Source organism: Musca vetustissima, unplaced genomic scaffold (genome assembly GCF_032173495.1).
Source record: "Musca vetustissima isolate MV318-11 ecotype Yass unplaced genomic scaffold, APGP_CSIRO_Mvet_v1 utg2004, whole genome shotgun sequence".
Taxonomy (NCBI): Eukaryota; Metazoa; Arthropoda; class Insecta; order Diptera; family Muscidae; genus Musca; species Musca vetustissima.
Genome location: NW_026876008.1, coordinates 151,531 through 167,074, shown reverse-complemented (window position 1 = coordinate 167,074; position 15,544 = coordinate 151,531). Strand labels below are relative to the sequence as shown.

Below are 15,544 nucleotides of genomic sequence, written 5' to 3'. Positions count from 1 at the left end.
TGCGGCCAAAATGTTTACGTGCCCAAGGCTTTAATAAACCCTCCAGAACATTTTCGTGATAATATTCGGCATTTATTCTGATGTCGAGCGGAGAGCGACCATCGGCTGTTATGGCGGCCCACACCATCATCATGACCGGCGCTTGAGTTCTGGTGGCCAACCTAAGATGCACATTTTCAGCTGACCTCTTTGGCAAGTAAACACGATCGTTTTGTTTGTTTACAAACTGCTTGAGAACGAATGTTTTCTCATCGGAGAAAACCAAATTCGGCAGTTCACCACTTTTGGCCAAGCGAAGCAACTCTTTAGCTCTCTTTAGAAGAAAACTTGACACACGTTATTTTAGTACATTTTGCGAAATTTCGTGCCAATCGGGAAGGCATGATGCCTATTTTTATACCCTCCGCCATTGTATAGAGGGTATATTAATTTTGGCATTCCGTTTGTAACTCATCGAAATATTCATATATATATAAATATCGGTCCACATTTATTGGCTATAGTAGCATCTCTTTCTTACACACAAAGTGTCAACTTTAGTCCCTCTTCAATGTCAAATAGTTTCAGTAGTATTTTTAAAAAATATCAAAATTCTACATTCAAAATTGTAAAGTCTGCGAAACTTGCGTTGAAATTATTGTGAACATTTCTGCTGTATCGAATTTTAATTTTTATTTTTGGAAAACAAATTTTATTGTAATACTGTCAGCTCATGTCATATCTGCTGTCTCGCCTACAGCATTAAATACCCGAATCGTATTACATTTGCCAATTAAGGCACACTGCCAGCATGCCATATGGCTTTAATAGCATCTCAGGTAATTTGAAAAATTAACACACTTGACAGGTGTTGAGTTTCGGCATTTCTTTTCTGTTCTGTTGTGCCTTTGTTTTTTATTCTTTATTTGTTTTGACGGTATGCAGAACATCGCTTTTGAATAAAACGAAAACAACTTCAATTCTCTTCTGTTCTTATGTTGAAATGTTCTGTTCTCCATTCGTAATTTCATTGTTATCTGTTGGCTAATGTACTGACAGAAAAGCAGCATTAATGGCATAGCTGCGAATACAAAAAGTACTCACGTTATAGCAGTATTTCTGTTTACCATAAAGATTTCAAATGGTGATGATTCGTAAATATTATTTTACTTTTTGGGAAACATTATTTACCATAATTATACTCTGCAGATATACAGAACAGATATTTTTGTCCACGTTAAATTGTAAACAAAGTACAGCTCGCATTTATGATCCGAATTAGATGAAATCTGGAACAGCTCATTTATTTGAAATTGAAGAAATCGGTTCAGATATATCTAAGCTCCCGCATATATTTTCGTCTGATTTAATGTAAATGGTGTACCAAAGTCCCTGTATAACTTTCGATTTGCACGAAGTTTGACATAGCATACTTCAGTTAAGTCTAGAGTGATGTGGTTAAGTTTCGTGAAAATCAGTTCAGATTTAGATATAGCTCCAATGTGTATTTTCGTCTGATTTAATGTATATGGTGTACCAAAGTCCCTGTATAACTTTTGATTTGCACGAAATTTGGCATAGCGTACTGAATTGAGTCTAGAAAGATGTGTGCTAAGTTTCGTGAAAATCGGTTCAGATTTAGATATAGCTCCCATACATATTTTCGTTCGATTTAATCTAAATTGTGCACGTATATATCTTTCGATTTACACGAAGTTTGGGATAGCATACTCAGTTAAGTCTAGAGTGGCGTGTCTTAAGTTCCGTGAAAATCGGTTCAAATTTAGATATAGCTCTCATATATATTTTCGTCCGATTTAATATAAATGGTCCACCAAAGTCCCTATATAACTTTCGATTTGCACGAAATTTGGCATAGCGTAATGGCGACGTCAGTTGGGATTCATATGTAGGGTATACCCCAAGTGGTTATATTAAAATAGTTAACTTATTTATTCGCATGTTAAGGATAAGCGCGTTTATTCATAGTATGGGGGATATTCTGAACATATGATATCATAATACCTCCGAAGTGTATCAGTATACAAAACTGAAAGGTTACTTTCGAAAATGAGTTATATCGGTTCACACTTAGGCATAGCCCCATATAATGATACCTCACGACTTTCGGTAATTCCTACCAGAGCACTATGGGCCAGGATTCCAATTTTTTGGCAAAAAGTCAATTTCAGGTAGAGAGGAAAAAGCGTTATACAGTATTTTTCGGTTAATTGCACATCAAAATTTGCACAAATTTTTGTTCAATTATATTATAAAACTATGACATGAAATATTTTTGACCCATCATGTGGTTCAATTAAGCGTGGAAACCAATTAACCGTAGGGTCAATTAACCGAAAAATACTGTATATTTAAAATCTGGGAACTTCGAGCTTTACACCAGTAATATTCATTGTGGGTAGCTTTTTACAAATGACATGAGGTCAACGTCGAAATTTCATATTGTTCTGAATAAAATTTATATTTGAAAAATGTTATATAACATTGACATGTGTCATGAAATGACGACCCATTAAAGAGATGGAACTGGTAATTATAACGAAAGTGAAAATTGTTAGTAATTAGAAGATAATCATCAAAAATGTTGTAAATCTATCTATCTATCTATATCTATATATATAAAAATGAATTGCTGTTCGTTAGTCTCGCTAAAACTCGAGAACGGCTGAACGGATTTTTCTGATCTTAGTCTTGAAATGTTCGTGGAGCTTCAGGGAAGGTTTAAAAGGTGAGAAAAATTCGACAAACCGCGAAAAATTTGCAAAAAAGAAAAAATATTATGAAAAAAAAAAAATATTTTGAAAACAAATATTCATTTGTCAAATATTGAAAATTTTCAAAATATTTTATTTTATTCAATTGACATTGTAATGAAACTTTTTTTCTGAGAATGCAAAACAATAATTGAGAAGTATACGCGATCATTGTATGTACACGTCTTCCATGAAATTCACGTACATTTTGGGACAAATGCAAGGATGAAAATCTGAAGATTCAGAAAAGAGTTCTGATTCTAAGACACATGCCCTAGATTATTCTTCTTGAAAATAATAATAATAATAGGAACATAGGAACATGTTGTTATTGAAGTACCTAAAATGTACCATTATATGGTGGTTATATGCCTAATCGTTGGTCAATGTCTTTAATCGCATATGTGTATCACAGAGAAAATTAAGTTCATATTGAAAGAGAACAACTATAAAAAGCATTTGTTATAACAAAGAGTCTCATGATGTTACATCAATATATCAACTACCGATATATTTAATACCATGAAAAATCGTTGTTAAGATCGAACTTTTGTACTTTCTAATATGTAGATTCTTTAAATCGGCCGGGACATTTATATGGGGACTATGTTACACAGTACGTGTAGTAGATTGGAAAACGGGGGGTAAGAACTTCAACATACTGAAAATTAAACGGGAAATATGTATGGCGCCTTTCTATTACATTAAGCCAAATCCATGATCCATCCATTCCGTCAAATTCTTTACAAAACCGAAAATGGCGCGGGCCCCTATGTAGGAGCTATACAAAATTTGGTCCTGAATAGAAATGTTTCCGCAAATGTGTTTTACCCTTTCAATATCACGGAATGATATATGATATGAATGACATACGATACTACAATGGGTATGGATATATACTAATACCACATGAGAAAATACCGAACAATAAGAGTATATCATTATATGTATATCAATATATGGGGCTACCCGGACCAATTTGCACCAACATTGATAATTTTTTGTAAACAGGTTTTCTTCATCCAAAATAAAACATTACAGCACTTCGACTGAAACACTCCCTAAAATACCGAACTCCTCAAAGTACCGAATATTGTGGGTACCTCAAAGATTTAACCAATATTGACAATTTCAGTACGATTCATTCTACCAAATATACAACCAAACGTGCCCAAACCCCCCACAGTATCGAAATAGGTTGATTACTATTACATGGGGGATATTTGAAAGCTTGGGCGAACATAACATTGCAGCCAAATACCGAATATTAAGGGATGCCGTTAGATGGGGATATCCGAATACTTGAGTCAATATGGAAAATTCTAATTAGGGAGAATTTCTGCCCAATAAGTATCCCTAATATTAGGTTTGGGAAAAGAAATCCATTAGACCGGTGGAACGATCGAATTTTACAGGCATGTCGTTACATCGTCCAGGAGCTAAAAATTAAACCTGGATTCAAAAAGAAGCTCAATGGTTGGGTGCCTCACCAATTAACAGAAAAAATGGAATGGATCGAATTTCCATCTGCGAAGCCTTGACCAAACGGAATGAGATACTCTTATTTATATAAACGGATGGTGACTGCAAATGAGAAATGGATCACATACGATAACCCTATGCAAAAACGATCGTGGTCAAAGAGCGGTGAAACACCTCAAACGGTGACCAAACCAGGACTAACGACCAGGAAGGTTCTGCTATGCATTTGGTGGGACTGGAATGGGATTATTTATTATGAGTTGCTTTCAGGGACGTACGCAGGGGGGCGGCCCTGGGGGCCCGGGCCCCCCCCGAAATGATTTTTTTTCAGAGTAAATTTATGTTTGCAACAGCGAATTTTTTCATTTTGTACTACCGGGCCCCCCCCGAAATGAAATTCTGTGTACGTTGCTGGTTGCTTTCATATGGCCAAACGCTAAATTCTGATCTCTACTGCCAACAACTGTACCGTTTGAAGATAGCAATTGGCCAACAGGGGAGGTGTCGTGTTTCACCAGTAGGCCTATTCTGTAACTTTTAACAACATTCGATATTGTTTAAATTTCTTTTGTTATTGTAAAAACAATAAAACTTACAAATGAAATTGTTGTAAAATAGACAATATCGAATGTTGTTCAAAAGTTACAGAATACAGGGACAGGACAACGCTAGGCCATCTTATGAGTAGTACAAATGTATGTGCAAATATAAAATTTATATCTTAAATCGTTGAGGGAGCAACAAAACTCACTCATAAACATCAAATTCAGTTTTGTAATGTTACCCTATGTGTGCTCTGATAAATACCAAGATGTTACAAAAATATATTCAAATCACCTTATGATGGTGGGTATAAAAACAACCTAAAATGCCGAAAATTATACATCAAAAATATTGTTAGGCAAGACAACGTTTGCCGGGCCCGCTAGTCTATCTATATATATAAAAATGAATTGCTGTTCGTTAGTCTCGCTAAAACTCGAGAACGGCTGAACGGATTTTTCTTATCTTAGTCTTAAAATATTCGTAGAGCTTCAGGGAAGGTTTAAAAGGTGAGAAAAATTTGAAAATCGCGAAAAATTTGCAAAAAAAATATTTTGAAGCATATTTGCATTTCCACGAATTTATTATCGAGCTATTTTTATTGCACCACGTCGTAGTTGTTATTTTCAGATATTTTGGGCGAAAATTGGTAGCGTATTAAGCTTTCATTTGTCAATTATTGGAAATTTTGAAAATATTTTTTTTTTTCAATTGGATTGATATTGTATTAAATTTTTTTGTAAGAATTTTAAAAATAAGTCAGAAATACCATTGAATGTACACGTTTTCCATAGAATGCCCGTACATTTGGGACAAATGCAAGGATGAAAGTCAGAAGACATGCGGAATAGAGTTCTGATTCTAAGATCTATTCCCAAGAGTATTTTCTTAAAATAATAATAATAGTTCCATAGGGACATTTTATTTCATAAGGTACCTAAAATGTTGATATCAGGTGGAACCATCATTGCCTAATCGTTGGTTAGTATCTTTGAACTTATAAACTCAATACCGCATATATCCGATAGTAATAATATGTATCACAGAGAAAACTAATATACCGTTCATTTGCTGCAAGACAGGCATAACTCAAAAAACGTGATTTTCGAATTAATGTTGTGTAAAAAATCATTTGAATATCTCTTACACACTCTAATTGGGAAGCTGTAGAAGTTCCTCTGTCCCATATAAAGTGTGAGTAAATTGAAAACTTAAAACGCATTCTCTGCAAAATTGCTTTTTTGAGTTATGCCTGTCTTGCAGCAAATTAGCGATGTTTACGATCATATTTTCTGTGCAAAATTATATCATTAAGTTCATATAAAAAAGTGATGGTACCTTTTTGTAATGAACCTGTGACTGTAAAATTACAAATATTTCAACATGTCAGGAGATCCAATAACATGTAAAAATGTTGTTAATATCGAACTTGTCATATCTTCTCATATGTATATTCCTAAAATCTGTCGGGACATTTATATTACAGCTACTACAATGGGAATGGATATATATTCATTTTTTGAAGGAAGATTTGACACCACATGAGAAATGCCGCTACCTCAAAGAGTGGACCAATATAGATGAGTTTAGTGCGATTCATTATACTAAATCCCCCACAGCATCAAAAAATGTGGGGTACTATTAGTGGATGGGGGATACTTGGAAGCTTGGGCGAATATAAAATTACACCCAAATACCGTATATTAAGGGATATACTTATATGGGAGTTATCCGAATACTTGGGTCAAAATTCAGTACTGTAATGTTACTTCAAGTGTGATATGATAAATACGAAGGTATTACAAGAATCTGTACAATTTACCTTATGTTGGAGGGTATAAAAACAAAAATAAAATTCCGAAGATTAGACATAAACAATAGTGCTAGACAAGGCAACGTTTGCCGGGCCCGCTAGAAAAATTCGTAAATATGTTTCTTCCAAATTGATTGTAATTTGGTATTTTAGGCTCGCATTTAGCTGCACATATTCTTACCAAATATGATAAATTTTGGTAAACTATTTTAGTATTTATACCCTACACAACTATGTTGTCAGGGTATTATAGCTTTGTGCAGCTCCAAGAGTATAAGTATACCGATCGTCATATCTCGACTAGCTGAGTCGATCTAGACATGTGTGTCCGTCCGTCCGTCTGTCCATTATAATTTGTAAACACGATACAGGCCACAGTTATGGACCAATCTTCACGAAATGTTTCATGTAGCATGGATTCTGGCTACTGAAGACCCCTATTGTTTTTGGGTTAATATTTAGGGGATGAAATGGACCAAATACTAAATTTTTGTCGGCTTTTCTGGTCGCTCCAGAGGCCGCAATTATTGTCCGAACATCGTAAAATTTTACATGGAGAAGGGGATCGGGTCAAAGTATAAGCATGCCTGTTTGATAAAGATCGGCCAATATTTAGCGGGTCAAATGAACCCTGACTTTTGTGTGAAAAATTACAAAATTTGTATTTGTATCCAAGAGGAGTGGTTGACCATTAAATTGATACCAATTATATTGTCGTATATATTCGGATGTGAGAGTTACACTTAAATATTTACAGGTGCTTACGTACTCAGATATGATTTAGCAAACCATTACCACACTAAAGTGCGGAAATATAGCGCTGATCGCTTTGAAATTTTCCATGAGATTCCAATTGTGGTCAAGGACAACGCCTATAATTTCGGTGATGATCAGGTAATAATTTTGGGGTGAAGTGGGCCGAAAACTTATTTTTTGTGTTTTTTCGAGTAGATCTATTGGCCACAATTGAATACCGAACATCACAACACAATCCAGGGTGAAGGGAATGTGCACAAGTAATTAGAAGGGTTGCACTGAATATTAGTAGTATTTGTTGACCTCCAGTCAGTCAATAGCTACAAATATCGTGAAGTATTGCCCAAGCTCAGAATATAGAACCACAGAAAATTTTATTTTCGTGGAAGTTGTGTAGGGCTCCGTCTGACTATACTGCTCCGCTCACTGGTTTTAATTGTCATTAAGAGTGAAATTTTCTTACCAAAATTTTATCAAAATTGACTTATGCGTTGGTAGGCCTATAAACTCTGTTATTCTGTGTTTTGGGAATTTTTATTACGCTTTTTAACAAAATCGTCGGTATTTCAAATTTATATAAGGTGAGTCATATTTTTAAGCCCTTAATACATAACACAACGATTTTAAGTGTGTTTTCATGTTAATACTGCTAGAAAATAAAATATTTAATTATACCCTACACAACTATGTTGTCAGGGTATTATAGCTTTGTGCAGCCCCAAATGTTTGTATTATTTGTCCTAAACCTTTAAGTATACCGATCGTCATATCTCGACTAGCTGAGTCGATCTAGACATGTGTGTCCGTCCGTCCGTCCGTCTGTCCATTATAATTTGTAAACACGATACAGGCCACAGTTATGGACCAATCTTCACGAAATTTTGCATGTAGGATGGGTTCTGGCCAATGAAGACCCCTATTGTTTTTGGAAAAGATCGGTTAATATTTAGGGGATGAAATGGACCAAATACTAAATTTTTGTCGGTTTTTCAGGACGCTCCAGAGGCCGCAATTATGGCCCAAACACCGCGAATTTTAGCATGGAGAAGGGGATCGGGCCATAGAATAAGCATGCATGTTTTGATAAAGATCGGTCAATATTTAGCGGGTCAAATGGACCCTGACTTTTGTGTGAAAAATGACAAAATTTGTATTCTATGGCATATATATTTACTCCTGGAGGATGTAGACCAAAGGAGTTGATAGCATATCCAAGAGGAGTGGTTGGCCTTTAAATTGATACCAAATATAGTGATGTATCTACTCAGATGTGGGAGTTACAGTCAAATATTTACAGGTGCTTACGTATTCAGATATTATTTAGTAACCCATTACCACATTAGAGGGAGAAATATCGCGCTGATGGCTTTGAAATTTTTTATGAAGTTCCAGTTATGGTCAAGAACAACGCCTACAATTTTCGGTGATGATCAGATTAAAATTTTGGGATGAAATGGACCGAAAACATAATTTTTTGTGTGTTTTCGAGTAGAGTATAATCCGAAAATCACAACACAACCCACCGAGAAGGTAATTTGGACAAGTAATTAGAAGGACTGTACTGAATATTCGAAAAAAGTATGGAAGAGGTGTTGTTAACCTCTAATCGGACAAGAGGGGGCAAATATCACGAAATATTACTCAGACTCGGAATAAACATCCTCAGAAAGTTAGAGTTCGTTGTAGTTGTGTAGGGTATCGCATGGTCGGCCCCGTCCGACTATACTGCTCCGCTCACTGGTTTTTTTCTTATGTTTGATCCACCACTTTCGATTAATTTAATATCAGTCCCTATTTGGATTATTGAGAAAAAAATCCCCATTGTTAGTTCCTGAAACTTATATTTAATGTACATAGTGACATACACTAAATTATAACACCGCGACCCAACAGTATAGTACAGCTTCGTGTTGGGTGAGAAGCGTCATTTTTAATAAATGTCAATCCAATATGGTGTAAATTTTAGGAAATTTGTCAATTTATGCCCTCCGGTAGAGTGTATGATATCAGTGGAAAACATTGTTTACATTCGTTTTGATTACCCAGTTCCGATTACATCGGAGTTTTTTGCCACGTGGGTTTGATTTTTAATGTCAAGTAGGTGGCAATGTACCTATGGTGGTCTTTTTCACTTGTTTATTTTTTAGGTTGTAGTTAAATTTTTTCGCCACACCCTATGATTACCATTAAATCGAAGTTTTTCTAATTATGATTATGTCCCAATTTTACAGCTATGCCTAGACTATCTAATAACGTATGGCCTAATCTCCTTTTATAAAATCTTCATTTCGTATTATTTTCAATTCTTTCATATTTCTGAGAACTTCGTATTATATATTGAACGGAGTTTCAAAAAAAAAAAAAAATTATAGACATAATCTATATTTGGTATGGTAAAAATTTAACTTTGACATTATGACGTCAATCAAAATTGTGAGAAAAGCTAAAAAACTCGTCCACTTCAAACAATTTATATATATATATAGCCTATCAATACGATGGCGGTCAGTGGATGTTGCTATTACAAAAGAAACACTCTTTGAATAAGAACTTCGTTCTAATTCTTGGAACATGTTTATTCGATACTTATGTGCTGTTTATACCCTACACAACTATGTTGTCAGGGTATTATAGCTTTGTGCAGCCCCAAAAGTTTGTAACGCCGCGAAATATTGGTCCTAGACCCACCTTTAAGTATACCGATCGTCATATCTCGACTAGATGAGTCGATCTAGACATGTGTGTCCGTCCGTCCGTCTGTTCATTATAATTTGTAAACACGATACAGGCCACAGTTATGGACCAATCTTCATGAAATTTTGCATGTAGGATGGGTTCTGGCCAATGAAGACCCCTATTGTTTTTGGGAAAGATCGGTTAATATTTAGGGGATGAAATGGACCAAAAACTTTATTTTTATCGGTTTTTATGGTCGCTCCAGAGGCCGCAATTATGGCCCAAACACCGCGAATTTTTGCATGGAGAAGGGGATCGGGCCAGAGAATAAGCATGCATGTTTTGATAAAGATCGGTCAATATTTAGCGGGTCAAATGGACCCTGACTTTTGTGTGAAAAATGACAAAATTTGTATTCTACAGCGTATATATTTACCCCTGAGGGACCTGGACCCGAAAAGTTTATATTATATCCAAGAGGAGTGGTTGACCTTTAAATTAATACCAATTATATTGTCGTATGTACTCGTATGTGGGAGTTACACTTAAATATGAACAGGTGCTTACGTATTTATATATTTTTTAGTAACCCATCACCACACTAGAGGGCTGAAATATGGCGCTGATCGCTTTAAAATTTTCCATGAGAATCCAGGTATGGTCAAGGACAACGCCTATAATTTTCGGTGATGATCTGATAATAATATTGGGATGGAGTGGACCGAAAACTTATTTTTTGTGTTTTTTTCGAATCGATCTATAGAACACATGCCGAACGTCACAACAGAACCCACAGTGAATGGAATCTGGACAAGTGTTTAGAAGGGCTGTACTGAATATTGGGAATATCCGGAAAATATGTCAGTGTAAGGAAGAGGTGCTTTTGACCTTTAATCGGGCAAGATTGTGCAACTATTACGAAATATTTCCCATATTCGGAATAAAAATCCGCAGAAAGTTAGATTTCCGTGGTAGTTGTGTAGGGTATCGTATGGTCGGCCCCGTCCGACTATACTGCTCCGCTCACTGGTTTTTAATCTGTTGATTACAAATACTCTGTCCATTACGGGATTCTGTATGTGCCTAAATCTCATAAAAGGCAAACGCACAAAAAATACGCAAACCTAAAAGTATAAGGAAAGGCTAAATTCATAACATTAGAAAGGACGTAATACAAAATGTATTATAACTTCCGCTTTGATATAAAAAGCAACTACACAGGAATTTGTATGTGTATTCGCAGTTCGTTTAGGTTTAGCTTTCAAATGATATATACCGTGGTGATCACATAATTACAACATCACTTGCATTTTTGTTCAGCCCTCAATTCCAAAAGAAACATATAAAAACAACATTAAACTCGGCAGGGCAATATTTTTATATATTTCTTATTTTATTGTGCATTTAAAATATGAGGTGATGTAGGGGATTAGATACCAAGCTCTGATTGGCTTTAAAATTGCAAAGCCCAGACTTATCTTGCTATAATACGTATAAAAACGAAGTTCTTCCACATCAGCGCAAATAATGCGCCCATGCTCCCACGGAAGGCAAAGATGAACAGACCAAAGACATATTTTGCGAGCGCCTGACATTATTAATTCTGCTAGAACATTTTTTTAAAGAAAAAAATCGGAAGGAAGAATATTTATTTGACCCCACTGTTGAAAAATGTAGCCTCCATGAAGAAACATCCGACAATGGCATGAGGTTGATTGACTTCGCGCTAGAAAACACATGGTAATTAGCAGCACCAGATTCAATCATCTCGACATACACAAGGTCAACGGTCTTTCTCCCGATCAAACAACGAGAACTCAAATTGATCATGTTGTGATAGACGGGACAAAGGAGATAGGCGAAACGTATTTTCAACAGAAAGAAGAAAGAACAAAAAACGTGATGTGAAGAAATACACGATTCAGAACGAAATTTTATCAATGAGTAAAACACCAAACCGAAGGCTTTGTTGCAGGTACATCCTCCTGTAGAGATGAAGATGGATGGATGGCTAGGTCATGTTGTGAGAACGGACCGAGGCATGTCAGTAGAAAAGGCATATAAAAGCGAGCCAACTGATGGCCACGAATTTGATGGAAAGATCAGGAGGAAGACAACTTCTCGGAACATGGTATTTCAAATTAGATGAGCTGCGCACAAGACCGATGCGGCTAAAACAAACGTTCTGTCACAAGCCTGAAAATATCTGTAATGTGTTGAAATGTTATATTTTGTATTCTCCCCTATACAAAGGTCCCGTCTTATTTTCAGGATGTATAAGTTCATAGCCCAGGTTTCAAACCTGAGTGTCGGTAATTTAGAACATTACTTTTTTCAGAACATGAGATTCTTTCCACCTTGCAATAACATTCCAACTGCAATAACATAGTCCTCAGTAAAAGGTCCCAATCGATTTTGAATTGCCTATCGAAGTATTTTACAAACTTCCAACGCATGTCCTGTACCTTTCCAAGAATACCATCAACATTAGTATGAAATGTACTGCAGTTTGCATTCCGGTCATGTGTGTATGTCGTGACATGTCATATTCACAAAATATTGACATTTAAATTACATAATATCCAGACATCAATGGCCCTATTTCCTGGTATTTGACATATGCCTGTGTGCCGTCCTTTCATTTCAAGAAGAAGCTCAACCAATAAAAGAAAAATTAAATTGCATTTTTATAAATTGCCAAAGAGAGACACAGAATAAAACAACAAAACAAAATAATGGAAGAAGTATAAGCCAGCCATGAAAACTTCCCACATGTCCTGGGAAAATTCACCGATGTAAATAAAATTGTCCAAAGGGCAAGATTTCTGTGTCTGTGTGTATTTTTCGAAAATACAAAAAAAAAACGAACAAACGAACGAAAAATCTCTGCACCACTTGCTCGCCCATGAAAATGGAAGACGATAAGGATGGGAAAAGTTAAATAAACTTCTCGTTGGAGCATTAAATAAAAATACAAACAATAAAGGAAAACTTCCATGGTCGAACAAATGAAAATATTTCACATGAAGATAGGACACACAAAAAATATATAGGCAGGAGTAAGAAACTTAAATTGTTGGTTGACCAAAGCCATACGATTTTAAATAAATGCCTATTCATGGGAATTTGTTTTATATTGTTTCGCTATTAGGGGGCATGGGTGGAAGGATAAAGTTGAGTAGATAATTTAGTCCCGGAAATGGCTGTTTGAGAAATAATGAACAAATCTGTTTTTTGTATCACGTTTTGTATGCCCACATAACATTGGTGTGAGGTTGGTGATATAAGAGCGGCACAAAGAGTTTTTAAATCCTGGAAATGCCAGTTCTACATCTACCTTATACATATACCGATTATATATTGATGATATGTAGTAAACGTTTTAGTTGCAGTGCTACTGAAAGTGTAGGTCGCACGATTTTAAAGGACGAAAGTCGGACTGGCCTGGCCTAGCTGCACAACAACAGCGGCTCCCAAGATTCTTATTCTACCCTCCACCATATGCTGCATTGCATATTAATTGTGTCATTGAAATATTCACCGGAGACCACATATTTAAGTTATATTTCAATTGATGCCTGTATATTGAAATCACGATAGATCACGCAATCATCACGAAAATGGTATATATCGTTTTGGTATAGACCCAACATAAAGGTACTCCCCATGTTTTAACCGAATTGACTATAATTTTGTACTATGAGTTCCCAAATATCTCTATCAAAAATCAGTTAGGCAAAGTAGTAAAGTTGGACTGGATCGACTATATAATACCCTTCACCACTTTGGGTATATTCTACATATGTCTGCTACTAGAATCTGACTTTTCGAAAGAACATTGACATGAAATTGAACGATCTTGAATATGTGATATTTACGCCTTTCTGGAACATATGCTAAATTGCATTTCATTCGGTAAGTTTAGAGTGATGAGAGCTATATCTAAATTTCAACGAAACTTGCCAGAGATTAATTTATATTAACTTCAGTACATTATACAAAATTGTGTGTCAATCGTACAAACTTTAGGTCTTTAGTGTACAATTTACATAAAATCAGAGGAAAATATATATGGGAGCTATATCTAAATATGAAGCGATTTTCACGGACAAAATATGTATGAGAGTTATATCTAAATCTGGGCCGATTTTCATGAAGCTTACATGTCATTCTTACATCATTCTAGACTTAATTCAGCAAATCGAGCTAATCAAAAATATATAGGGACTTTAGTGCACCATTTCTATTAAATTGGACGAAAATATATATGGGAGCTATATCTAACTCTGGACTGATTTTCACGAAGCTTAGCCCACATCATTTTAGACTTAAGTAAGTACGCTGCGCCAAATTTCGTGCACATCGAAAGATATATAGTGACTTTGGTGCACCATTTACATAAAATCGGACGAAAATATATATGGGAGCTATATTTAAATCTGGACCGATTTGCATGAAACATGGCACACATGATTCTAGACTTAATTCAGTACACTGTGCCAAATTTCGTTCAAATTATAGATATATAGGGACTTTTGTGCACCATTTACATAAAATCGGACGAAAATATATATGGGAGCTATATCTAAATCCTTGGCCAAAACAAATGGTCTGTACCAAATTTCATCCAAATCGGTTTATAAATGCGAACTGTACTTTGTTTACAATTTAACACCAACAGACGGTCGGACAAACGGACATGCATAAATTGACTCAGAATGTGATTCTATGCATATTCTTAAAAGGGACCATGTGCCTATCTCGATTCCTTTTGCCGGTTACAAACATATGCACAAAGCCATAGTACCCTGTACCACAGTGTGGTGAAGGATATAATTATGGATATCAATCTAATTTATACGATAGCCTTCATAAAATGGTAGTGTACCAGTCACATACTAGCACATACATTTCTACTTCTCCCAGGATGTTTGGTATTGAAAATGGAACACATAGGACCACTTTCTAGGAAGCCCCCATATAAGGGTATAGCACATTATTATCAATGTTTTAATATTAATACTCCCATATAAATGTCTCGGTCTATTATTAATTTTTTAAACGCATTTCATCAACTGGCTGTATTTTGGCATATATATCATCAACCTGGCTGTATTTTGGCATATAGGATTCCGATGGTGCAAAATGAAAAAAGTAAAATTTCTTATTCCTCAAATAAATATGTTTACAGGATTAAGTTTAAAAAATAATGTTTTATTTTAATATATATCATTTGTACGCATGCAAAATTGGTATATGTTTATTAGAAAATATATGGAAAGGTATTACTAATCGTGAAAATGTATTAAAACCAAAGACAATATTCTAAATTTATTAACGACACAAAAATATAACTTCAGTACTCTTAATAATATTTATTTAAAATCAAGTCTTCTATTTTTAGATTTGTTTAATTATATGATTAGATTTTTAAAATGAAAATTGATGAGAAAAAAATTAATAAAAAAATTAATTAGTAAGTGTATAAAAGGTAAATGTAGATTTACATATAAAAACATAT

General features: G+C 35.1%; 1 long non-coding RNA gene across 1 annotated transcript in view; it reads right to left on the bottom strand.

Moving 5' to 3' along the window:
* Positions 1 to 209: 209 nt before the first annotated feature.
* Positions 210 to 15,544, bottom strand: part of LOC133338555 (uncharacterized) — an 85,294-nt gene continuing 69,959 nt past the window's right edge. Inside the window, exon 2 of the long non-coding RNA XR_009754633.1 lies at positions 210 to 301. This is a non-coding gene — a long non-coding RNA (uncharacterized LOC133338555). The remainder of the gene's footprint in view (positions 302 to 15,544) is intronic.